Source organism: Pristiophorus japonicus, chromosome 5 (assembly GCF_044704955.1).
Source record: "Pristiophorus japonicus isolate sPriJap1 chromosome 5, sPriJap1.hap1, whole genome shotgun sequence".
NCBI classification, from domain to species: domain Eukaryota; kingdom Metazoa; phylum Chordata; class Chondrichthyes; family Pristiophoridae; genus Pristiophorus; species Pristiophorus japonicus.
In genome coordinates this window covers 184,696,879-184,723,699 of record NC_091981.1, presented here as the reverse complement: position 1 = coordinate 184,723,699, position 26,821 = coordinate 184,696,879, and the positions used below count along the sequence as shown (strand labels likewise).

General features: G+C 46.7%; 1 protein-coding gene across 1 annotated transcript in view; it reads right to left on the bottom strand.

The window, feature by feature from the left end:
* LOC139264124 (protein SPMIP7) overlaps positions 1-26,821 on the bottom strand; it is a 73,696-nt gene that overhangs the window by 29,984 nt on the left and 16,891 nt on the right. The window lies entirely within an intron of this gene.

Below are 26,821 nucleotides of genomic sequence, written 5' to 3'. Positions count from 1 at the left end.
CATAATCTTATACGTTTCGATAAGATCACCCCTCATTCTTCTGAATTCCAATGAGTAGAGGCCCAACCTACTCAACCTTTCCTCATAAGTCAACCCCCTCATCTCTGGAATCAACCTAGTGAACCTTCTCTGAACTCCAAAGCAAGTATATCCTTTCTTAAATATGGAAACCAAACTGTACACAGTTTTCCAGGTGTGGCCTCACCAATACCCTGTATAACCGTAGCAAGACTTCCCTGCTTTTATACTCCATCCCATTTGCAGTAAAGGCCATGATTCTATTGGCCTTCCTGATCACTTGCTGTACCTGCATACTAACCTTTTGTGTTTCATGCACAAGTACCCCCAGGTGCCCGCTGTACTGCAGAACTTTGCAATTTTTCTCCATTTAAATAATAACTTGCTCTTCGATTACTTTCTGCCAAAGTGCATAACCTCACACTTTCCAACATTACACCCCATCTGCCAAATTTTTGCCCACTCATTCAGCCTGTCTATGTCCTTTTGCAGATTTGTTGTATCCTCCTCACATATTGCTTTTCTTCCCATCTTTCTATCACCAGCAAACTTGACTACGTTACACTCGGTCCCTTCATCCAAGTTGTTAATATAGATTGTAAATAGTTGGGGTCCCAGCACTGATGCCTGCGGCACCCCAGTAGTTACTGGTTGCCAACCCGAGAATGAACCATTTATCCCGACTCTCTGTTTTCTGTTAGTTAGCCAGCTCTGTCTTCAATGCTGAGTGTGAAGATGCTGTAAAAAAGGTTAGTGAAGTTTATTTAAATTATTTATTTACAGATACTTACCTGGATGGGGTCCCCTGACAGTCATCAGATTTTGTTTTTGTTTTTGATGCTTTTTATTTTTAGTTCTTCGACCTTCTGTGGGCCCGACTCCATCCTTGGCAGCACTTGGGCAGCAAGCGCCTCTGCCGCCGAAAATGAGAACTCCCGCTAGCTGCTGCCCAGATTGGTGGCATACGTCGCAGATTTGCCGCCCACCGATCTTCAAGGGACCTGGGTGATGAAAATCCCGCCCAAAGAACCCGTCAGAGACCTCAGCGGCCATCGGCGGCACTTGGGCGGGTGGAGTCCTTCACCAAGTTTGGGCCCAAAGTCTGGCATGAAATCTCCTAATAAACTTAAAATTCCATAATCTATCACAAAATAAAAAAATTATAGGTAATGCAGTTTAAAGTTTACTTTTACAAGTATCACTGTTTTTTTTAATTTATACCACATAATGTTACTTTATTTCAAATAAAGGAGCAAGAATGTTTTTATATTTTCAGTTTTATAGCGAACTCTCTTGTTAGTTAGTGGCATAGATAAAAGTACAGGCTTAATATGAAGTTTCCTATTTTCTTCAACTGTGAAAATAAAACTGGGCTACCCAACCCTGCTCAAGTTTGCTGTTGAAAACTGAGCAAAGAATGTAATTGAGATGTAAAGATTTGGTGTAATCGATCCAGTAGATCCAGAGACAGAAGGTTGTGAAAAGGGAAAGGTGCAGAAGAACCGTAATGAGAAGCATCATAATAGGGAAGGAGAGTGGCTGCATATAGAGAGAAATGGGTTTACTGGCAGGAAGAAAAGCAACAAGCTGCTGCCACACAAATTGACCCTTTAGTGGACTGGAAATGGCTACTTGAAGGTAAATAAGTGTCAGTGCAGCGGGTGGCATTCAAGGAGGAGATCCTGAGGGTTCAGAGCAAGTATGTTCCCTTAAAGGAGGTTATGCTTGAACTGTATAAAACATTGGTTGGGACGCAGCTGCAGTTCTGGTCACCACATTACAGGAAAGATGTGATTGTACTGGATAGGGTGCAGAGGAGATTTACAAGAATGTTGCCTGGACTGGAGAATTTTGGCTATGAGGAAAGATTGGAGATGCTGGGTCTGTTTTCTTTGGAACAAGGAGGCTGAGAGGAGACCTGATTGGGGTGTATAAAATTATGAGGGGCCTGGATAGAGTGGATAGGAAGGACCTGTTTCCCTTGGAAGAGGGGTGAACAACCAAGGGGCATAGATTTAAAGTAATTGGGGGGAGATATAGCAGAGAAATGAGACAAAATGTATTTACTCAGAGGGGACTGGAACTCACTGCCTGAAAGAGTGGTAGAGGCAGAAAGCCTTACCACATTTTAAAAGTACTTGAAGTGAAGCACTTAAAGTGCTGTAACCTACAGGGTTACAGACCAAGAGCTGGAAAGTGGGATTAGGCTGGATAGCTCTTGGTCGGCCTGCACGGACACGATTGGCCGAAATGGCCTCCTTCCGTGCTGTAAATTTCTATGATTCTATGATTTAGCAGGAGAGAACAATCAGTCTGGTCCATTTTATAGCAGTGGGAAGCTCATATAAGGGCCATAAAAACAAACTGTTGTTTCACATGCCAGATATGGTATAAAAGCTAACAATATTTTCTCCTCAATTTTTTTTTCTCTTTTCCTTTATATAATTACAATTTCATGTCTTATCAATTCCTATTGTCTCTTTCCCTCTCCTTAGCAACCATCTGTGTATGAATACACAAAATTAGTTTAAGATATCATCTGAACCCTATATTTTGTGTTGGTATATGCTGGTTATTGGCATTACAATTGTAGTATATGATGGTTATTAACAGCCTTAGAATGTTTTATTTCTCTAAAACATAATCCTCAGTGTCAGGCTGGCTCGGTTAGTAACCCTGCCACCCATGTGTCATAAGGTCATGGGATAGAAATCTAGGCTGATACTTTAATGCAGTACTAAAGGAGTGTTACATTGTTGAAGATGCAGCATTTTGGATGGGAAGTTACGATAACAACACTAGTGCCTTTAACATAGCAAAATGTCCCAAGACACTTCAGAGGAGTGTTATCAAGTAAATTCTGACACCATGCCACATAAGGAGATATTAGCACAGGTGACCAAAAACCTGGTCAAAGAGGGAGGAGAGGTAGAGAGGTTTAGGGAAGGAATTTCAGAGTCTAGGGTCGAAGCTGAAGGCATGGCCGCCAATGATAGAGCGATTAAAATCAGGGATGTGCAAGAGGCCAGAATTGGAGAAGAGCAAAGATCTTGGAGGGTTGGAGGGCTGGAGGAGGTTACAGAGATAGGGAGGGGTGAGGCTATGGAGCGATTTGAAAACAAGGATAAGAATTTTAAAATCGAGGCTGTTATGTATGGAGAAAGAGTCAGACTGAACACTGTGAGTTCAAAGTATGACCGTAGTCTTTTATTGCAGGTCTCCAGAGTGCCTCTCCAACCTGTGTGGCCTCCTTAAATACCTGTGCTCCCAAGGGATTATGGGATCTCTTGGGACTCCAGGGAATGAGCCCCCTGGTGGCTGTACAAAGTATATACAAGTTTATACATATAACAACACTCCCCCGCCAAAGTCAATAGTGTAGTTATTTACAATGTGAGTCGATTTAGGGCCCTTCTTGCCCTGGTTGATCATCTCGGTGGGAAAGCTCGTATTGTTGAATCAATTGTTGGGCCCTCGCTGGGCTGCTGTGCAGCTGGCCTTGTTAGGCTGCCCGGTATGGTGGGTCCTGCTGGGCTGCTGTGGATGATGGGTTCTGCATCGTGGTCAACCGTGGTGCCGGTTGCCACTGGTGTGTATGTTGTGGAGTCAAAGAAGGTAGGGTCCAAGGTGGGTTGCTCAGGATAGTCCGTAAATCTGAGTTTGATTTGGTCCAAGTGTTTCCGGTGAATGAGTCCATTTGAAAGTTTGACCCAAACATCCTGCTCCCCTCTTTGGCCACGACAGTGCCGGGAAGCCACTTGGGACCTTGTCCATAATTCAATACAAATACAGGATCATTGATTTCAATCTTGCACTGTCATGGTATGTACTTTGTTAAAGCCACCTGCTCTCTATCTGTTCATGTAGATCAGGGTGAACTAACGAGAGCCTCGTCTTAACTGCTCTTTTCATGAGCAATTCAGCAGGTAGGATCGCAGTGATTGTGTGGGGTCTCGTGCGGTAGCTAAGCAGGACTCGGGACAGACGAGTCTGCAGTGAGCCTTCCGTTACCCTCTTCAAGCCCTGCTTGATGGTTTGCACTGCTCTCTCTGCCTGACCATTGGATGCTGGTTTAAATGGGGCAGATGTGACATGTTTGATCCCGTTGCGGGTCATGAATTCTTTGAACTGAGCACTGGTAAAACATGGTCCGTTGTCGCTCACCAGGACATTGGCAGGCCGTGTGTGGCAAACATGGCCCGCAGGCTTTCAATAGTGGCAGCGGACGTGCTAGCCGACATTATCTCACATTCAATCCACTTGGAGTACACATCTACAACCACAAGGAACATTTTACCCAAGAACGGGCCTGCATAGTCGACGTGTACCCTAGACCACGGTTTGGAGAGCCAAGACCATAAACTTCGCGGCACCTCCCTGGGTACATTGCTTAACTGCAAGCATGTATTACATCTGTGAATGCAGGACTCAAAGTCGGCATCGATACCGGGCCACCATACATGGGACCTGGCTATCACTTTCATCATTACGATGCCTGGGTGGGTACTGTGGAGGTCACTGATGAAGGTGTCTCTGCCCTTCCTCGGAACCACTACTCGACTGCCCCACAGAAGGCAGTCTGCCTGTATAGACATTTCATCTTTGCGCCGCTGGAACAGCTTTATCTCTTCCTGCATTTCCACTGGGACACCGGACCAGCTCCCGTAAAGCACATAGCTTTTGACTAGGGACAATAAGGGGTCCTGGCTTGTCCAGGTTTTGATCTGCCGGGCAGTGACGGGTGATTGCTCACTCTCAAATGTTTCCATAACCATGGATAGATCTGCGGTCGCCGTGGTGGGCAATGGCAGCCTACTGAGAGCATCGGTGCAGTTTTCTGTGCCTGAACTGTGCCTGGGCTGTGGCGGATGGCGTAGTTGTATGTGGACAACGTGAGCGCCCATCCTTGGATGTGGGCCGATGCATTGGTATTTATCCCTTTACTCTCGGAAAACAGGGATATGAGTGGCTTATGGTCAGTTTCCAATTCGAATTTTAGCCCAAACAGATATTGATGCATTTTCTTTACCCCAGACACACGCTAATGCTTCTTTTTCAATCATGCTGTCGGCTCTCTCAGCCTTAGACAGACTTCTGGATGCGTAAGCAACCGGTTGCAGTGTCCCAAAGTCATTAGCTTGTTGCCATACACACCCGATGCCATATGACGATGCATCACATGCTAGTACCAAACGCTTACATGGACCATACAACACAAGCAATTTGTTTGAGCATAACAATTTTCTAGCTTTTACAAAGGCATTTTCTTGGCTTTTGCCCCAAACCCATTCATCCCCTTTAAGCAGTAAGACATGCAGTGGTTCTAATAGTGTGCTGAGACCCGGTAAGAAGGTACCGAAGTAGTCCAGGAGTCCTAGAAATGACCGCAGCTCCGTCACGTTCTGTGGCCTTGGTGCGTTCTCGATTGCCTCCGTCTTTGAATCGGTGAGCCTGATGCCGTCCGCCGCGATCCTCTTCAGGCACCAGGTTTGTGCGTTTTAACCTGAGCCCCACGCGGTTGAGTCGACTAAGAACCTCCTCCAGGTTCTGCAGATGCTCGACTATGTCCCGACCTGTGACCAAGATGTCGTCCTGGAAGACCACGGTACGCAGGACCGAATTCAGTATACTTTCCATGTTTCTCTGCAATATCGCCGCCGCTGATCAAATTCCAATCGGGCACCTGTTATAAATGAAAAGACCTTTGTGCATGTTGATGCAGGTGAGGCCCTCCCTTCGATAATTCCTCCAGTTCCTGCGTCATGTAGGCTGAAGTCAAATCGAGCTTCGTGAATGTCTTTCCTCCCGCCAGCGTTGCAAAGAAGTCATCGGCCTTTGGTAGTGGGTATTGGTCCTGCAGGGAGAAACGATTGATAGTTACTTTGTAATCGCCACAGATTCTGACAGTGCCATCTCTCTTGAGGACAGGAACAATCGGGCTGGCCGACTCGTTGAAATTGATCGGTGAAATGATGCCCTCTCATTGCAGCTGGGTTAGATCTTTACTCTTTCTCTCATCATGTACGATACTGTTCTCGCCTTGTGATGGATGAGTCGCGCCCCCGGAATTAGGTGGATCTGCACTTTTGCTCTTTGGAATTTTCCAATGCCTGTTTCAAACAGCGAAGGGAACTTGTTTGAGACCTGGGCACACGAAGTGTCCTCAGCGGGTGATAGCGCTCGGACGTCGTCCCAGTTCCAGCATTTCTTTCCCAGCCAGCTCCTGCCCGAGCAGTGTGGGACCATTACCCGGTACCACCCAGAGTGATAGCTTGTGCACCGCTCCATCGTAGGACACCTTTACGGTAGCACTGCCGATTACGGGAATCAGTTCTTTTGTGTAGGTTCTTAGTTTCGTATGAACTGGAGTTAAGACTGGCCTTGAGGCCTTGCTGCACCACAATCTTTTGAAAGTCTTTTTGCTCATGATGGACTGGCTCGCGCCCATGTCCAGCTCCATTGACACTGGGAGTCCATTTAGTTCAACATTCAGCAATATCGGGGGACAATTCGTAGTGAATGTGTGCACCCCATGTAATATGTCCTTACTCTACTGTATAAATGCACACGAGGCCCATACTTGAGAAAAGATCACTCTGTGACCAGTTACCTTTATTACCAAGACCTCAAGAGACAGATGGTGGGTGGAGCTCCCCCTTTTATACCGGAAAGTGCAGGTTAGGAGTGTCTCCCACAAGTTCGCCCCCTGTGGTCAGTTTTCTCAAGGTGTACAACTTAGGTCAGCTGATACATGGGTTACAATGACAGTTGAATACATGACATCACCTCCCCCCACAAAGTCTTATAGGGATCACAGTCTGAGTCTCTCTGGTGGTTTACGCTCCCTTGTATAGCGCCTGAGTTGGGGCTCCGGTTGTTGGGCGCTGGCCTGAGTGTCTGCTGTTTGCGGTGCCTCAGGCCTGTCCGGACTGCCCACAGTGACTGGGCTCTCCTCCACTTGGTTCTGTTCGGTCACCTGTGGTGGAGTAAACTCTACGTCATGTTCTTCCTCTGCTTCTTCTATGGGGTTGCTGAAACTCCTTTTAGTTTGATCCATGTGTTTGCGGCAGATTTGTCCATTGGTAAGTTTAACTACCAAAACCCAATTCCCCTCTTTGGCAATCACAGTACCTGCAAGCCATTTGGGCCCTGCAGCGTAATTAAGGACAAAAACGGGGTCATTGACATCAATACATCGCGCCCTTGTATTCCTGTCATGGTAGTCACATTGTGACTGACGCCTGCTCTCAACAATTTCTTTCATAGTAGGGTGTATAAGGGATAACCTGGTTTTGAGCGTCCTTTTCATTAGAAGCTCTGCGGGTGGAACCCCTGTGAGCGAGTGTGGTCGGGATCTATTGGCCAACAGGAAGCGTGATTAGCAGCATTGTAGGGAACCCCATTGGATTCTGAGCATCCCCTGTTTGATTATCTGCACTGCTCGTTCCGCCTGGCTGTTTGAGGTCGGCTTGAACGGTGCCGTTCTGACATGGTTGATTCCATTGCCTGCCATAAATTCAGTGCTTGTGAAACACTGGCCATTGTCGCTGACCAAGACGTCCGGTAGACCATGGGCGGCGAACATTGCCCGAAGACTTTCGACCGTGGCAGAGGATGTGCTTGAATTTAAAATGGCACACTCAATCCATTTGGAGAAGGCGTCTACTACAACCAAAAACATTTTTCCCATGAAAGGACCTGCGTAGTCCACATGGATGCGTGACCATGGCTTTGCAGGCCAGGACCAGGGGCTAAGGGGGGCTTCCCTGAGTGCGTTGCCCAGCTGAGCACACATGTTGCACCTGCGAACACAAAGTTCCAGGTCTGCATCTATCCCTGGCCACCAAACGTGTGACCTGGCAATTGTCTTCATCATGACAATGCCCGGATGCTCATTGTGAAATTCTCTGATAAACACCTCTCTGCCCTTCTGGGGCATGACTACTCGGTTTCCCCACAGTAGGCAATCGGCCTGAATCGAGAGTTCATCCTTACGCCTACGAAACGGTTTAAACTCCTCAGGGCATGCCCCGTACGTGGTTGCCCAGTCCCCATTCAGAACACATTTTTTAACTGAAGACAGTAGTGGGTCTTTATTTGTCCAGACTTTAATCTGATGGGCTGTCACAGGCGAGCCTTCGCTTTCGAAAGCTTCAACAGCCATGACCATCTCAACATCATGCTCAGCTGCCCCTTCAGTGGTGGCTACTGGTAGCCTGCTGAGTGCATCGGCACACTTTTCAGTGCCCGGTCTGTGTCGAATTGTGTAGTCATAGGCGGCTAACATAAGTGCCCACCTCTGTATGCGGGCCGATGCATTCGCATTTATGGCCTTGTTGTTGGCCAAAAGGGACATTAGGGGTTTGTGATCTGTCTCCAGTTCAAATTTCCTGCTAAACAGGTACTGGTGCATTTTTTTTACTACATATACACATGCTAGCGTTCCTTTTCTACCATCCCGTAGCCCCTTTCTGCCCGGGACAGACTTCTGGAGGCATAAGCTACCAGCTGTAACTTACCATTGGCATTCACATGCTGCAACACACACCCGATCCCATAGGACGATGCATCACACGTTAAAACTAGTTTCTTACACGGGTCATATAACGTTAACGTTAACTCAGGGAAGCCCCCCTTAGCCCCTGGTCCTGGCCTGCCAAGCCATGGTCACGCATCCATGTGGACTACGCAGGTCCTTTCATGGGAAAAATGTTTTTGGTTGTAGTAGACGCCTTCTCCAAATGGATTGAGTGTGCCATTTTAAATTCAAGCACATCCTCTGCCACGGTAGAAAGTCTTCGGGCAATGTTCGCCGCCCATGGTCTACCGGACGTCTTGGTCAGTGACAATGGCCAGTGCTTCACAAGCACTGAATTGTTAGAGGATAACAAATTGCGTGCTCTATCAAAAGCCCTTTCCTGGCTGTACCCCCAGACCCAATCACGACCTTTGCATGGGAGCACGTGTAGCGGCTCTAACAGCGTGTTCAATTTGGGAAGAAAGTTGCCAAAATAGTTCAGGAGCCCCAGGAACGAACGCAGCTCCATCGTGTTACGGGATCTGGGTGCTCTCTGGATCACTTCTGTCTTGGACGCAGTAGGGCTGATCCCGTCTGCTGCTACCCTCATCCCCAGGAATTCTACCTCTGGAGCTAAGAAGACGCACTTCGCCTTTTTCAGTCGCAGCCCTACCCGGTCTGGTCTGCGTAACACCTCCTCCAGGTTGTGGAGGTGTTCTTCTGTATCACGACCCATGATGAGGATGTCGACTTGAAAAACCACCATCCTTGGAATAGACTTGAGGAGGCCTTCCCTATTTCGCTGAAAAATCGCGGCGGCTGAATGAATCCCGAACGGACATCTGTTATACTCAAACAACCCCTTGTGTGTCGTGATGGTGGTCAGCTTCTTCGACTCACTCGCCAGCTCCTGGGTCATGTAAGCTGAGGTCAGGTCCAATTTTGAAAAAAGTTTGCCACCGGATAGCGTCGCAAAGAGGTCCTCCGCTCTCGGTAGTGGGTACTGGTCTTGGAGTGACACCCGATTGATGGAACGCTTTGCCCTTCTCGCCGCCGGTGCGTATAAAACCGGTGTCTCGCCATGTGCGTGCTGCTCGCCAGTTTAAGGTGTTTCCCGATCAACTTACTGAGCTCTTAGAATGTCTTTTCCACCGGCTTCTCTGGCGCTAGAAGGTCCTTCATTAGGGAGTACGTTCTGGATCCACAAACCGTCAGGAGATGAGCCCTGCGTTTGTCGGCCGAATCCTGTCCCAACCATTCCTTAGTGACAAAACTTTGCTGTAGTCTCTCAATAAAGTCGTCCTAATCATCACCAACACAGTACCTCTCTTCTGTGATGCTAGTGGCCATGCTCATGTGGTTTAAATCCCAGTTTCTCGTCGCCAGTATGTCCTTACTATACAGTATAAATGCACACGAGGCCCATATTTGAGAGAAGATCACTCTGTGACCAGTTACGTTTATTACCAAGACCTCAAGAGACTGACGGTGGGTGGAGCTCCCCCTTTTATAGTCCAGGATAGGAGTGTCTCCCACAAGTTCGTCCCCTGTGGTCAGTGTTCTCAAGGTGTACAACTTAGGTCAGCTTATACATGGGTTACAATGATAGTTGAATACATGACACCATGTACCTCTGCCTCCTCGGTCTGAGGCTCTGGTTCGTTGTGATCCTCCGTGGATCTGTCCTCCTCTGCAACATGGTGGTTTGCAGGTTTAACAGGATTTTCAGCTCGCCTGCACATACGTTGGAGGTGTCCCATTGTTCCACAGCCCTTGCAAATGTACCCTTTGAATCGGCATGAATGGAAACGATGATTGCCCCCGCAGCGCCAACTAGGTGTTCATGGCCTTGCATTCATCACCCTTGATGGTGGACTCTGAGACATCTATGGATGTGCAGCTGCACGCATGTGTGACCTGCCCTGTACATTGCGATTTGAAAACAACATCACTTTGTTCACAGTACTTGTAGCAGCACTTGTGTGCTGAGAGATTGGCTTAGTATTATCACTGGTGGCAATGAAAGCCTGGGCTATCGCTATGGCCTTACTCAAGGTTGGGGTCTCTACAGTCAAAAGTTTGCGAAGTATGGTTTCGTGGCCAATGCCAAGTACCAAAAAGTCTCTGAGCATGTGCTCTAAATGTCCTTCAAATTCGCAATGTCCTGCAAGGCGTCTTAGCTCGGCGACATAACTCGCCACGTCCTGGCCTTCAGACCTTTTGTCGGTGTAGAATCGGTACCTTGCCATCAGAATGCTTTCCTTCGGGTTCAAATGCTCTCGGACCAGTGTGCACAAATCATCGTATGATTTCTCTGTGGGTTTCGCTGGAGTAAGCAGATTCTTCATGAGGCCATACAATAGTGCCCCACAGTTGGTGAGGAGGATCGACCTTCATTTGGCAGCGTTCTCTTTCCCCATCTAGCTCGTTGGCACGAAGTATTGGTCGAGTCGCTCCACAAAAGTTTCCTAATCATCTCTTTCTGAGAATTTCTCCAGGATGCCCACTGCTCTCTGCATCTTTGGGTTCGCTATCTGTATCTCATCGCCAGTTGTTATGTATGGAGAAAGAGTCAGACTGAACACTGTTAACAAAGTAAAGTGTGACTGTAGTCTTGTATTGCAGGTCTCCAGAGTGCCTCTCCAACCTGTGAGACCTCCTTAAATACCTGTGCTCCCAAAGGATTATGCGATCCCTTCGGACTCCAGGGGATGAGCCCTCTGGTGGCTGTACAGAATATATACAAGTTTACGTTTATAACAACGGCATTGCTGGGCCGGGAGCTAATCTATGTCAGCCAGCACAGGGGTGATGGATGAACGGAACTGGGTCCGAGTTAAGATATGGATAGAAGAATTTTGGAATTCAAGTTTATGGAGGGTAAAAAATGGAAGGCCGGCCAGGACAGCATTGGAATAGTCAAGTATAGATGTAGCAAACGCATGGAAGAGGGTTTCAGCAGCAGATGAGCTGAGGCAGGGGTGGAGACGGGCAATGTTACAATGGTGAAAGTAGGTGAGACAGTGACCAGGGAGAGGGATAGAGTCAGGGACGAGTGAACTGAGTTTGTGACGTAGACCAATAACAATGGCTTCAGTTTTCCCAATATTTAGCTGGAAGAAATTTCTGCTCATCCAGGATTGGATGTCGGACAAGCAGCATGACAAATCAAAGGCAGTGGAGGAGTTGAGAGAGATGGTAATGAGGTGGTTAGTGCTGGGTGTTGTCAGCTTAAATCTGATGTTGTTTTTTCAGATTATGTTGCCAAGGGGCAGCATGTAGATGAGAAATAGGAGCGGGCCAAGGATAGATCCTTAGGGGACTCCAGAGGTAATGATGCGGGAGCAGGAAGGGAAGAGAAGAGAAGCCATTGCAGGTGATTCTCTGGCTACAACTGGATAGATGAGAATGGAACCAGGCGAGGGCAGTCCCATCCAGCTGATTGATGGAGGAGAAATGTTGGAGGAGGGTGGTGCAGTCAACTACGTCAAAGGCCGCATACAGGTCCAGAAAGATGATGAGGGATAATTTACCTGGTCAGGTGAACTGTACAAAAACTAGAGGGCCTCGAAATTGGTTTGCCCCTGAAAACTGTCGCAGGAATGGCGAAGCGCGATCAACTTGTGCCCATTCAAAAGAATGCAGGCAACACGCAAACTTCATGCCTCCTGCTCATTTCCATGATTGTGATGTTCAGTCCAATGCCGAATGCATTGCTGAGTGATTGAATGCTCAGCAGCGAGTCCAAGTACGTGCGAGGCTAGCACCACTTAAAGCTAGCCTGCACTACTTAAAGGCAGTCTGCACTACTTAAAGGGGAGGTGCATTCTGCCTGCAGCAGCTCATTGAACTAGCTGTGGAAGACAGTGAATAACAATTAATGATGGCACAACAGGGGCGAGAACATGCAGCATTATCGGATGCAACACGAGAGGTCTTAGTGCAGGAGGTGGATAGGAGGAGAGAGGTCCTCTTTCCACATGGGGCCAGGAGGCATTACAAGCAATAGTGCAAAGTGCAGTGGGAGCAGATGGTCGCTGTGGTGAATGTCAGCAATATAGCCCGGAGGACATGGGACTGCAGAAAGAAGTTTAATGACCTCAGATGAGTGGTCGAGGTCAGTGAATTCATCTTCAAATGCCATATCCCACCATCTGCACCACGAGCCTCACACACTGCTCAATGCACCACAACCCCATCATTCACCTACCAACAATCTCTACCAAACACGACTCAGATTTCACTTTCATAGCTTCATCTCTCCCTCACACACTTACCACTTCTGCAAGCCTTACACTCACATCTTACAGCTTGCACACACTGCCAGATCATCAACCATGACAGGTACATCACCCAAACAGACTGCACCACAATCACTGACACACTTCCGTTTCTCTGGGAAAATTCTTGGGAGGGGCATTGCTGAGCTCATGGCCAGTGCCGGGGCTGAAAGAATACAAGATGTTGGTATCCTCATACGTAATCTCCTCACATCCCACCTCCCCTCATCCCACAACCTCTTCTGATTTACAAGCTCTACATGGTGTAAGCATGCATCTCTTGCTTTCCCCCTCTCTCCTCATGACAACCCTATCCTTGTGCCTTTCTCATTTCAGAGACCCAAGAAATTCATCCTGCCCAAGAGAGGGAAGTGATGAATCATAAAATTCATAGAATCATAGAATGATTATGGCATAGAAGGAGGCCATTCAGCCCATCAAGCCTGTGGAGAAGAAGAAACACTGTCACTCAATCTGACACTCGTAGCCACCAGTTCAGATACAGGCATGGTGCGTAGTTTAGAGAGTAGCTTAGAGGCGAGATCTGCACATGGTGATTCACCAAGCATGAGTGGGCTGCAGCCAGGGAGGGTGGAATGGGTAGTGCAGGTACCAGCTCCCTGGAGGGCGAGGTCGCACACGGGTTCTGCTGCAGAGGACTCAGATGAGGACATCGATGGGGTAACCTACAGATGTGCATGCACAACAAAATGCAAGGAGATAAGAGAATAAAGGGTTGTGGAAAGCAGGCAGGGAAGTGGAGCTGTCCATGATCAGATCAGCCATGATCTTATTAAATGGCGGAGCAGGCTCGAGGGGCCAGGTGGCCTACTCCTGCTCCTATTTCTTATGTTCTTGAGTCTGGCACTAACCTTGGAGTCTGGTACTAACGCATAGCATGGAGCCCATGATTTCCAGCATGGAAGGGATGGGCAGATCCATTAGTGCACTTGTGGACCCAACTATGAGGCAGTGCCTGATGGCTGATGTCCCAGCTTTCATTGTAGCACAAGCAACACCCACCCAATGTCTGAGTGCTGCAATGGAAGCTCAGATGTCTGTCACGCAAGCTCAGACTGCTGCCATCGTGGCTGTGTTTACCAGTGTGGAAAGGGGCTTGCAGAGTGTCACAGCAATCCAGAAAACTGTCCTGCAATAAATGTCTAGGACAGCTGAGGCGCCGGCCCAGAGGAGTGGCCGTGGATCCGTGGAGCACGAGCCTGCTGTCCTCTCTCAGGATGATAGTATTCGTCCTTCCACCACTGCCAATCTGCCAGTGCACTTGATGTTGCCCGTCATCCAGCCAGCCCACACTGCTGCCGCCTATGTCATGGTGGTGCAGTCCACAGCTGGGCCTTCTAGGCCTTGCAGTTTCCCCCACTGAATGTCAGCAGCCTTCCACCAGCCATGCTGCAGCCACTGGGGTAGCACTTCATAGCAGCACTAGGACAGGCAAAGGCACACAGAAGACAGGCACTAAGGGAATGCAGAAAGGTGATTAGTTGACTTTGTTAAATAAGATTGTATGGATTCATGTATAAAGTTGGATTGGAATGTTTCTTTTGTGGTGGCTTTTTCTTAAACATGTGGCCAAGGGGACGCTATGCTGGTCAGTCACAAAGGGAAGGCAAAGTGTGGGACTATTGTTGAATGGGGAATTGGAGTTGTGTTCACTGATACCGCAGTCGGATGAGTCGATTACATACAGCCCAGGCAGAAAGGGGCTGTCTGGGTTGCCTCCTCCATCTGCTTCCTCCTCAATCGTTAAGTGTTTAATTAAATAGAAGTAAAACTACAAAGTATATCTCTCTTAGTTAAAATCTCCAGTCTCTGAGCACAGAGAATATCTGTAAAACAAGACAGGGAAATCACATACACGCAAATTTAGTTTAGAACAAAAAAAAGTCAACCAAAGAAGTACAGAATGGCCAAGGTCAGTGACTCACTGCAGATGTCCCCAGAGGTGAAATTATAATACCAGAAGCCAGAACTTTAAAATGCCACAGCAGACAACCTACTACAAAGGATGTGAATGTACATCTTATGCTTACATCACACAATAACCTTTATATTAGAAACATCAATATTAAATACAGACTATAAACTTAGCCTTTCTAAGCCACAGTATTATCTCAAAATTTGAATACAACTTAGTTATACTGTTCATATACGAAACCCAGCCAAAGCGAAGATATTTTGATTTACTTAATATACTTGATGTACTTTGATATACTATTGTGCTAATGTTGATTCTGTTGATTAAGAGAAGGCCACTAAGAAGAGAAGAACAGGAACATTGAGCATCAAAACGGGGGTCCGGAACCAAGGGTCCAATAATGAATCGGGGAATTCTTTACATATGCAAATTATTACGAATTACTTTCATTAGTTACAGCTTGACTCAGTCATGTCGAAATCCCCCATAAATGGAACACTTTGAACATATGCATTAGTGTAGCACCACAAGAGAAGGTTAGGAATACATGGAGAATGAAAATTATGTTTGAACATTATTTGATGTAATGTTACCTCACACTCCATTAGAGTTACCCTATTACAGTGTTACCATTCGGTCCCTCGAGTTAACTCCGCCACTCAATAAAATCATGGCTGATCTTCTACCTCAACTCCATTTGCCTGCACGATCCTAATATCCCTCGATTCCCTTAATATCCAAAAATCTATCAATCTCTATCTTTAATATATTCAATGATTGGGGTAGAGAATTTCAAATATTCACCACCCTCTGAATGAAGACATTTCTCCTCATCTCAGTCCTAAATGGCCGACCCCCTTATTCTGAGTCTCTAGACTCCTCAGCCAGTGGAAACATCCTCTCTGCATCTACCCTGTCATGCCCTGTAAGAATTTTGTATGTTTCAATGAGATTACCTCTCATTGTTCTAAACTCCAGAGTCGAGGAGGCGGGAGCTCGGAGCAGCGCGAGTCCGGGGTCGGCGAGAGGCCTATAAAGGCCAGCGGGAGCTCGGAGCAGTCAGTCGAGGAGGCGGGAGCTCGGAGCAGCGCGAGTCCGGGGTCGGCGAGAGGCCTATAAAGGCCAGCGGGAGCTCGGAGCAGTCAGTCGAGGAGGCGGGAGCTCGGAGCAGCGCGAGTCCGGGGTCGGCGAGAGGCCTATAAAGGCCAGCGGGAGCTCGGAGCAGTCAGTCGAGGAGGCGGGAGCTCGGAGCAGCGCGAGTCCGGGGTCGGCGAGAGGCGTACCGGTGCAGCTACAGGGAGAAGGCAAAAAAACAAAGGTGACGTCACAGCCTAGGGGGTAAGTGATTGGCTGGTGATTGGTGAGTAGTTTTTCTTTTTCTTCTTATATTGGTCAGTAACTTTTAACATTGTTATTACCAGTTTAAGTGTATCTAAGGGTTAAGTCATGGCAGGAGAGCTCGGTCGGGTGTTATGCTCCTCCTGTACCATGTGGGAACTCAGGGACGCTTCCGGTGTCCCTGACGACTATGTGTGCGGGAAGTGTATCCGCCTCCAGCTCCTGACGGTCCGCGTTACGGAATTGGAGCTGAGGGTGGATTCACTCTGGAGCATCCACGATGCTGAGAATGACGTGAGTATCACGTGTAGTGAGTTGGTCTTACCGCAGGGAAAGGGTCCACAGCCAGATAGGGAATGGAAGACCAGCAGGAAGAGTAGAGCAAGGAAGGTAGTGCAGGGGTCCCCTGCGGTCATCCCCCTGCAAAACAGATACACCGCTTTGGGTACTGTTGAGGGGAATGACTCATCAGGGGAGGGCAGCAGCAGCCAAGTTCATGGCACCGTGGCTGGCTCTGCTGCACAGGAGGGCAAGAAAAAGAGTGGGAGAGCGATAGTGATAGGGGATTCAATTGTGAGGGGAATAGATAGGCGTTTCTGCGGCCGCAACCGAGACTCCAGGATGGTATGTTGCCTCCCTGGTGCAAGGGTCAAGGATGTCTCGGAGCGGGTGCAGGACATTCTGAAATGGGAGGGAGAACAGCCAGTTGTCGTGGTGCACATTGGTACCAACGACATAGGCAAAAAAAGGGATGAGGTCCTACGAAACGAATTTAAGGAGCTAGGAGCTAAATTAAAAAGTAGGACCTCAAAAGTAGTAATCTCGGGATTGCTACCAGTGCCACGTGATAGTCAGAGTAGGAATCGCAGGATAGCGCAGATGAATACGTGGCTTGAGCAGTGGTGCAGCAGGGAGGGATTCAAATTCCTGGGGCATTGGGACCGGTTCTGGGGGAGGTGGGACCAGTACAAACCGGACGGTCTGCACCTGGGCAGGACTGGAACCAATGTCCTCGGGGGAGTGTTTGCTAGTGCTGTTGGGGAGGATTTAAACTAATATGGCAGGGGGATGGGAACCAATGCAGGGAGACAGAGGGAAACAAAAAGGAGCCAAAAGCAAAAGACAGAAAGGAGATGAGGAAAAGTGTAGGGCAGAGAAACCCAAGGCAAAGAACAAAAAGGGCCACTGTACAGCAAAATTCTAAAAGGACAAAGGGTGTTAATAAAACAAGCCTGAAGGCTTTGTGTCTTAATGCAAGGAGTATCCGCAATAAGGTGGATGAATTAATTGTGCAAATAGATGTTAACAAATATGATGTGATTGGGATTACGGAGACGTGGCTCCAGGATGATCAGGGCTGGGAACTCAACATTCAGGGGTATTCAACATTCAGGAAGGATAGAATAAAAGGAAAAGGAGGTGGGGTAGCATTGCTGGTTAAAGAGGAGATTAATGCAATAGTTAGGAAAGACATTAGCTTGGATGATGTGGAATCTATATGGGTAGAGCTGCAGAACACCAAAGGGCAAAAAACGTTAGTAGGAGTTGTGTACAGACCTCCAAACAGTAATAGGGATGTTGGGGAGGGCATCAAACAGGAAATTAGGGGTGCATGCAATAAAGGTGTAGCAGTTATAATGGGTGACTTTAATATGCACATAGATTGGGCTAGCCAAACTGGAAGCAATACGGTGGAGGAGGATTTCCTGGAGTGCATAAGGGATGGTTTTCTAGACCAATATGTTGAGGAACCAACTAGGGGGGAGGCCATCTTAGACTGGGTGTTGTGTAATGAGAGAGGATTAATTAGCAATCTCATTGTGCGAGGCCCCTTGGGGAAGAGTGACCATAATATGGTGGAATTCTGCATTAGGATGGAGAATGAAACAGTAAATTCAGAGACCATGGTCCAGAACTTAAAGAAGGGTAACTTTGAAGGTATGAGGCGAGAATTGGCTAGGATAGATTGGCGAATGATACTTAGGGGGTTGACTGTGGATGGGCAATGGCAGACATTTAGAGACCGCATGGATGAAGTACAACAATTGTACATTCCTGTCTGGCGTAAAAATAAAAAGGGGAAGGTGGCTCAACCGTGGCTATCTAGGGAAATCAGGGATAGTATTAAAGCCAAGGAAGTGGCATACAAATTGGCCAGAAATAGCAGCGAACCTGGGGACTGGGAGAAATTTAGAACTCAGCAGAGGAGGACAAAGGGTTTGATTAGGACAGGGAAAATGGAGTACGAGAAGAAGCTTGCAGGGAACATTAAGGCGGATTGCAAAAGTTTCTATAGGTATGTAAAGAGAAAAAGGTTGGTGAAGACAAACGTAGGTCCCCTGCAGTCAGAATCAGGGGAAGTCATAACGGGGAACAAAGAAATGGCGGATCAATTGAACAAGTACTTTGGTTCGGTATTCACTAAGGAGGATACAAACAACCTTCCGGATATAAAAGGGGTCAGAGGGTCTAGTAAGGAAGAGGAACTGAGGGAAATCTTTATTAGTCGGGAAATTGTGTTGGGGAAATTGATGGGATTGAAGGCAGATAAATCCCCAGGGCCTGATGGCCTGCATCCTAGAGTACTTAAGGAGGTGGCCTTGGAAATAGCGGATGCATTGACAGTCATTTTCCAACATTCCATTGACTCTGGATCAGTTCCTATGGAGTGGAGGGTAGCCAATGTAACCCCACTTTTTAAAAAAGGAGGGAGAGAGAAAACAGGGAATTATAGACCGGTCAGCCTGACCTCAGTAGTGGGTAAAATGATGGAATCAATTATTAAGGATGTCATAGCAGTGCATCTGGAAAATGGTGACATGATAGGTCCAAGTCAGCATGGATTTGTGAAAGGGAAATCATGCTTGACAAATCTTCTGGAATTTTTTGAGGATGTTTCCAGTAAAGTGGACAAAGGAGAACCAGTTGATGTGGTATATTTGGACTTTCAGAAGGCTTTCGACAAGGTCCCACACAAGAGATTAATGTGCAAAGTTAAAGCACATGGGATTGGGGGTAGTGTGCTGACGTGGATTGAGAACTGGTTGTCAGACAGGAAGCAAAGAGTAGGAGTAAACGGGTACTTTTCAGAATGGCAGGCAGTGACTAGTGGAGTGCCGCAAGGTTCTGTGCTGGGGCCCCAGCTGTTTACATTGTACATTAATGATTTAGACGAGGGGATTAAATGCAGTATCTCCAAATTTGCGGATGATACTAAGTTGGGTGGCAGTGTGAGCTGCGAGGAGGATGCTATTAGGCTGCAGAGTGACTTGGATAGGTTAGGTGAGTGGGCAAATGCATGGCAGATGAAGTATAATGTGGATAAATGTGAGGTTATCCACTTTGGTGGTAAAAACAGAGAGACAGACTATTATCTGAATGGTGACAGATTAGGAAAAGGGAAGGTGCAACGAGACCTGGGTGTCATGGTACATCAGTCATTGAAGGTTGGCATGCAGGTACAGCAGGCGGTTAAGAAAGCAAATGGCATGTTGGCCTTCATAGCGAGGGGATTTGAATACAGGGGCAGGGAGGTGTTGCTACAGTTGTACAGGGCCTTGGTGAGGCCACACCTGGAGTATTGTGTACAGTTTTGGTCTCCTAACTTGAGGAAGGACATTCTTGCTATTGAGGGAGTGCAGCGAAGGTTCACCAGACTGATTCCCGGGATGGCGGGACTGACCTATCAAGAAAGATTGGATCAATTGGGCTTGTATTCACTGGAGTTCAGAAGAATGAGAGGGGACCTCATAGAAACGTTTAAAATTCTGACGGGTTTAGACAGGTTAGATGCAGAAAGAATGTTCCCAATGTTGGGGAAGTCCAGAACCAGGGGTCACAGTCTGAGGATAAGGGGTAAGCCATTTAGGACCGAGATGAGGAGAAACTTCTTCACCCAGAGAGTGGTGAACCTGTGGAATTCTCTACCACAGAAAGTAGTTGAGGCCAATTCACTAAATATATTCAAAAGGGAGTTAGATGAAGTCCTTACTACTCGGGGGATCAAGGGTTATGGCGAGAAAGCAGGAAGGGGGTACTGAAGTTTCATGTTCAGCCATGAACTCATTGAATGGCGGTGCAGGCTAGAAGGGCTGAATGGCCTGCTCCTGCACCTATTTTCTATGTCTATGTTTCTAATATAGGCCTAGTCTACTCAATCTTTCCTCATAGGACAATTCCCCCATCCCAGGAATCAGTCTGGTGAACCTTCGTTTCACTCCCTCTATGACTAGTATATCCTTCCTTAGGTAAGCAGACCAAAACTGTACACAATACTCCAGGTGTGGTCTCACCAGGGCCCTATATAATTGCAGTAAGATATATTGGGCCAGAAATTCAGTACCGTTGGAAAGCTGGTGTTCCCCCCACCTTTTTGTGGCCATTAGCGCCAACATTTTTTTGTGTTTGGGCTACCCCATATTCAGCTCCAAAAGTGAACAAATGGGTTCCAGCGCTAATGAACCCTTCCAAAGTGTGGCTGTCTTAATTTGAGCATTATCATCACTGAGAAATTCAGCATGCAGTTAAGGGTTTCTAATGAGTCATTAGAAGGATGGCTGGTGTAAGAGGTGCAAGGAGAGTCAACAGGTTCACTGATATGGAGCTTGAGACACTGATGGAAGGTGTGGAGGACAGAAGAAGAATACTGTTTCCTGACGTGGGGAGACCTGGCGGACAGGCCGTACATAATGCATGGAGGGAGTTTGCAGGGGAGATGTCAGGCACCTCCATATATGTGAGGACGCATCCTCCCAGGAGGGTGCTGGCCAGTCTGCACCCGGCCCTTCCAGGGTGGCGATCAATTGATGCCTCCTAGCTCTGGGGGGGCGAGGATCCTCCTCCTGTGCCTCCTCCTCCTCCTGCGCTTCCTCCTTCTGCGCCTCCTCCTCCTCCTCCTCCTCAGTTGTACAGGGCCTTGGTGAGGCCACACCTGGAGTATTGTGTACAGTTTTGGTCTCCTAACCTGAGGGAGGACATTCTTGCTATTGAGGGAGTGCAGCGAAGGTTCACCAGACTGATTCCCGGGATGGCGGGACTGACATATCAAGAAAGACTGGATCAACTGGCTTGTATTCACTGGAGTTCAGAAGAATGAGAGGGGACCTCATAGAAACGTTTAAAATTCTGATAGGTTTAGACAGGTTAGATGCAGGAAGAATTTTCCCAATGTTGGGGAAGTCCAGAACCAGGGGTCACAGTCTAAGGACAAGGGGTAAGACATTTAGGACCGAGATGAGGAGAAACTTCTTCACCCAGAGAGTGGTGAACCTGTGGAATTCTCTACCACAGAAAGTTGTTGAGGCCAAATCACTAAATATATTCAAAAAGGAGTTAGATGTAGTCCTTACTACTAGGGGGATCAAGGGGTATGGCAAGAAAGCAGGAATGGGGTACTGAAGTTGCATGTTCAGCCATGAACTCATTGAATGGCGGTGCAGGCTCGAAGGGCTGAATGGCCAACTCCTGCACCTATTTTCTATGTCTACGTCTATGTCTATGTCCTCCTCCTCAGGTTGTACTGCTGGCTCGACCTCCAGCAGCTGTCCCCGCATGATAGCCAGGTTGTGCAGCATGCAGCAGGCCACGACGATTATGGAGACCCGTTGAGGAGAGTACTGCAAGGTGCCACCAGAGCGGTGCAGGCACCGGAATCTCTGTTTAAGGATGCCTATGCACTCCGCGATGATGCACTTGGTGGCACAATGAGCGTCATTGATGCATGCTCTGGCACTGTCCTGGGGTTCCGCAGAAGAGTGAGCAGCAAAGTGGACAGGGGTATCCCTTGTCCCCACGCAGCCAACCGCAATCCTGATGGCGGGCACACTGGTCTGGTGCAGAATGAATGCATCATGGCTACCGCCTCCCTTGCCGACTGCCTGTCTGCACGGTGCTTACAGCAACACCTTCTCCTGTGTGCCGCCATGCTTCTGACTAGGTGTACCAGGTGTCGCCCTCCCAACACTCCTCCCATCCTCAGGGTGAATCCTGCCAGGCAGGTCTCTGCAGCCCACAGGACTCCACTATAGATGCAGACCTGAAAGTTGTACAAGAGTATAGGGATATGTGCAAACCTCTGAGCAGCACTCAGCAGGTTTAATGGAGCCAAAACAATTAATAAAACTATATGAAAAGGTAAATACTGCGGATGCTGCAAAATGAAATAAAAACACTAATAATTAATAAAACTATATGAAAAGATAAATACTGTGCATGCTGGAAAATGAAATAAAAACAATAATAATTAATAAAACTATATCAAAAGATAAATACTGTGCATGCTGGAAAATTCAATAAAAACAATAATAAGTTATAAAACTTTTTACCTACCAAAGGGCCCCAGCGGTGTCGTATTCGAGCACCGCATCGAAAACCTCGTGGAAGCACTGTCCTACCTTTTCCTCAGTGAATTTTGCTGTTGTAGTCCCTTTCCAGCGGCCTGCATGCTGCAGAGCTCACTGCTGGAAACCTTCCTTTACAGCACTTCACCGCGCCATTTCCGGCGGAAGTGAACACCGCAAAATCCTCCCCGAGCTGAATATGGCTCAGCGAGGGAAAAGTACCCGACCGCGGCGGTCAATCGATCACCCAAACTCCGCGGTAGCCGTCCCTTCGGGGACGATGAATTTCGGGCCCTATATAATTGCAGTAAGATATCTTTACTCTTATGCTCAAACCTTCTTGTAATAAAGGCCAACATACCATTTGCTTTCTTCATTGCTTGCTGTACCTGCATGTTAACTTTCAGTGATTCGTGTACAAGGACACCCAGATTTGAACATCAACATTTCCCAATCTCTCACCATTTAAAAAATACTCTGCTTTTCTATTTTTCTTACCATTATATTCCATTTGCCATGCTCTTGCCCGCTCACTTAACCTGTATATATCCCCTTGAAGTCTCTTTGCATCCTCCTCACAACATACATTCCCACCTAGCTTTGTATCATCAGCAAGCTTGGATATATTACATTTGGTCCCCTCATCCAAATCATTGGTATAGATTGTGAATAGCTGAGTTTTAGTAATTATCGCCCATTTTGTTTAAGAACCGCCCAATCGGACCAAGATTGCGTTTCCCGCCGAGAATCGGGGTGTAAGGTCCATTTTGTTTCGCCGGGTGGAATTTTTTCCTTTTTTGTGGAATTTTTCGCCCGTGGCAATGTGGATATCTGAACGGAATATATGGAATTAAGGACAGTAAGGTAAACGGGATATATGAAAATGTATAAACCATGGAAGAATAGCTGGGAGAATGTCAGATTGCAAATAGTGCAACATCAGCATAGCTAACAGTCTTTCTCAAGGTTTCAAGTCACTAATCCTGCCAATAACATCTAATTGTAACATGAAATAAATCTGCAGAATTGCAAGGTCTCAGTTAATAGTCACACCACTAGATTGAAACATTTAGAGGCAATACTTGAGCTTTCAAGAAAAAACATCTCATATAGATTGACTAATGAGTGACTGAGTTAGAATGTCAATCCAATTGTATTTTGTTATCTGATTTCAAAACTGTATAACTGTTGACGTTTTACGATGTAACTTCACCTATCCGTAGGGAGTGTGTACGCTCTATCCAGAGAGTATATCTTCTGTCTGATAGGTCTTACTGGCCGGTAATAAAGACTGCTTTGTTCAAAGCACAAGAGGTATTCGACTCAGTAATTTTACTGAACCAGATTGAGGTAAAAGAATCCAGGAATTTACATTAATTTTAAAATCTTGGCGTTATTTGGGCGGCAATTTGGCGCTGGCGGATTTTGGGGAAATTCTAGCCACTTGTCTTTAGAGTCGGATATGTTAATGGATTTATGGAGACAATTATTGTAATTATGTTTGCTGGTTAATGCTCCCTGTCTGGAAGACAGTCACAAAAGACAAGAGAAGATGGGAACAGATCATAAGATTGGAAAACGATAATTCAATCATCAACAGAATGAGTCAAAGCTCAGACAGCCATCAACAAGGAATGTGACTAATGCATATTGAAGAAAGGTATCAGAAAGTTAACTTCCAGACCCCTCGACACATGGAGGAGACGACTTAAAGGAAGGGAGAGAGGGTGTCCAGCGAAACATTCCACGTAAGCGCGTTCCCCCGTCCTTGGTTGTATGGGAAGTAATGCCTGTATTTTAACCAAGTCATTACTGTCCAAGTTTGTATAATGCATGTTGTGTGTGTTTAATAAACTGTTCTGGTTTGCTAAAGCGCGTAACCTTGTCGTTGCCATTTATGCCAGTCGAATCTAAGTCAATGAGGGCATTTAAAATCCCCTGCAGAGGGACAACCAATTGCAATTACCTGCTTGTAATATAGAGCTCCACCTAGTGGACTATGGCGCCACCTAATGGACTACTGTGGTAATGCAACTGCTGCTGTAAATACAATAAAAGGAATAAGGCCATCTTGACTGTGTGCTATAGTGATGTCGTAAAGAAGATATCGGGGCCAAGGAGAGGTGTGAGTTCGGGGCCCAGAAGAGGCGAAGGCCCAGGGGCAGCACAGGCCAGCCCACAATGCAATATGTGTGCGCACTTGGTCTGTGCAGCAGAGCAGGTCTCCAGTCATCTTGGGTAATCCTTGCCACTGGATCAAGACCTAGCTCTGTCAAGCCCGTGTGGTGGCTGGTGTGCAACGGCCACCACATGTTAAAAAAATCCACGCACAGGCATCTTCCACCCTTCAAGATTTAGTTCGGGACCTGGAATATTAGGTTCTTCGTTGAAACACCTGCGAACTTTTTGGCGTGGAAGCAAGTCATCCTCGATTCAAGGGACTGCCTATGATAGATAGTGAATAGTTGGGGCCCAAGCATTGATCCATACGGTACTGCACTAGTTACAGCCTGCCAACCCGAAAATGACCCATTTATATCTACTCTCTGTTTTCTGTCCATTAACCAATCCTCAATCCATGCTAGTATATTACCCCCAATCTCAGGAGCCATAATTTTGTTTAATAACCTCTTGTGTAGCACCTTATTGAATACCTTCTGAAAATCCAAATACACCACATTCACTGGTCGCCCCTTATCTATTAAGCTAGTTACAACCTCAAAAAGCTGTAACAGATTTGTCAAACATGATTTCCCTTTCATAAATCAGTGTTTACTCTGCCCAATCCTGTTATTATTTTGGAAGTGCCCTGTTACCGCATCCTTAATAATAGATTCTAGCATTTTCCCTAATACTAATGTCAGGCTAACTGGTCTGCAGTTCCCTGTTTTCTCTCTCCCTCCTTTCTTAAATAGCAGGATTACATTTGCTACTTTCTATGAAATCCATGGAATTTTGGAAGATGACAACGAATGCATCCACTATCTCTATAGCCACCTCTTTCAAAACCCTAGCATGTAGGCCATTGGGTCCAAGGGATTTATCTGGTTTCAGTCCTATTAATTTCTCCAGTATTATTTTTTTTTACTCATACTAATTTCTTTCAGTTCCTCATTCTCGCTTAGTTCTCCACTATTTCCGGCAAATTTTTCCATGAAGACAGACACAAGTATTAGTTCAATTTCTCTGACATTTCATTATTCCTCATTATAAGTTCTCTGTCTCAGCCTGTAAGGGACTCACATTTACTTTCACTAATCTTTTCCTTTTTACATACCTATAGAAGTTTTTATGTGTCTCGCTAGTTTACTCTCATATTCTAATTTCCCTTTCTTCATCAATTTCTTGGTCCTCCTTGCTAAATTCTAAAATCCTCCCAATCCCCAGGCTTACTACTCTTTTTGGCAACATTATAAGTCTCTTCCTTTGAGCTAATACTATTTTTAACTTCTCGTTAGCCACGGTTGGATCACTTCTCCTGTGGGGTTTTTGTGCCTTAAAGGAATATATAATTGTTGTAAATTATGTATTAATTCTTTAAATATTATCTGTTGCTTTTTTACGGTCATATCTTTTAATGTAGTTATCCAATCTATCTTTGCAATCTCGCCTCTCATACCTAAGTACTTTGTTTTGTTTAGATTTAAGACCCTAGTTTCGGATTTAACTAATTCATTTTCAAACTCAATATAAAATTATATTGTATTATAGAGACTCTTCCCTAAAGGCCTCTTTACTATAGAGGGCACCTCAAGTCGCGGGAGATATATCACCAACGATGTCGCCGTAAGTTCCTGCAAATCTCCTGAGACGACAGGCGCACCAACATCAGTGTTCTTGTCCAGGCTAACATCCCCAGCATTGAAGCACTGAGCACACTCGATCTGCTTCGCTGGGCAGACCACATAGTTCGCATGCCAGATACGAGGCTCCCAAAGCAAATAATTTACGCGGAGCTCCTTCATGATAAACGAGCCAAAGGTGGGCAGCGGAAGCATTACAAGGACACCCTCAAAGCCTCCTTGGTAAAGTGCAACATCACCACTGACACCTGGGAGACCCTGCCAAAGAACTCCCGAGGTGGAGAAAGTGCATCCGGGAGGGCATTGAGTTCTTCGAGTCTCAACGCAAAGAGTGTGAAGAGGTCAAGCGCAGACAGCGGAAGGAGCAAACCAGCCCCACCCACCCCTTCCCTCGACGAATGTCTGTCTCACCTGTGACAGTATCTGTGGCTCTCGTATTGGACTGTTTAGCCACCAGAGAACTCACTCTGGGAGTGGAAGCAAGTCTTCCTCAATTCCGAGGGACTGCCTATGATGATGACTTTACGACAAGGTTATTAATTAACCCTTTCTCATTGTACTATACTATATCTAAAATAGCCTGTTCCCTA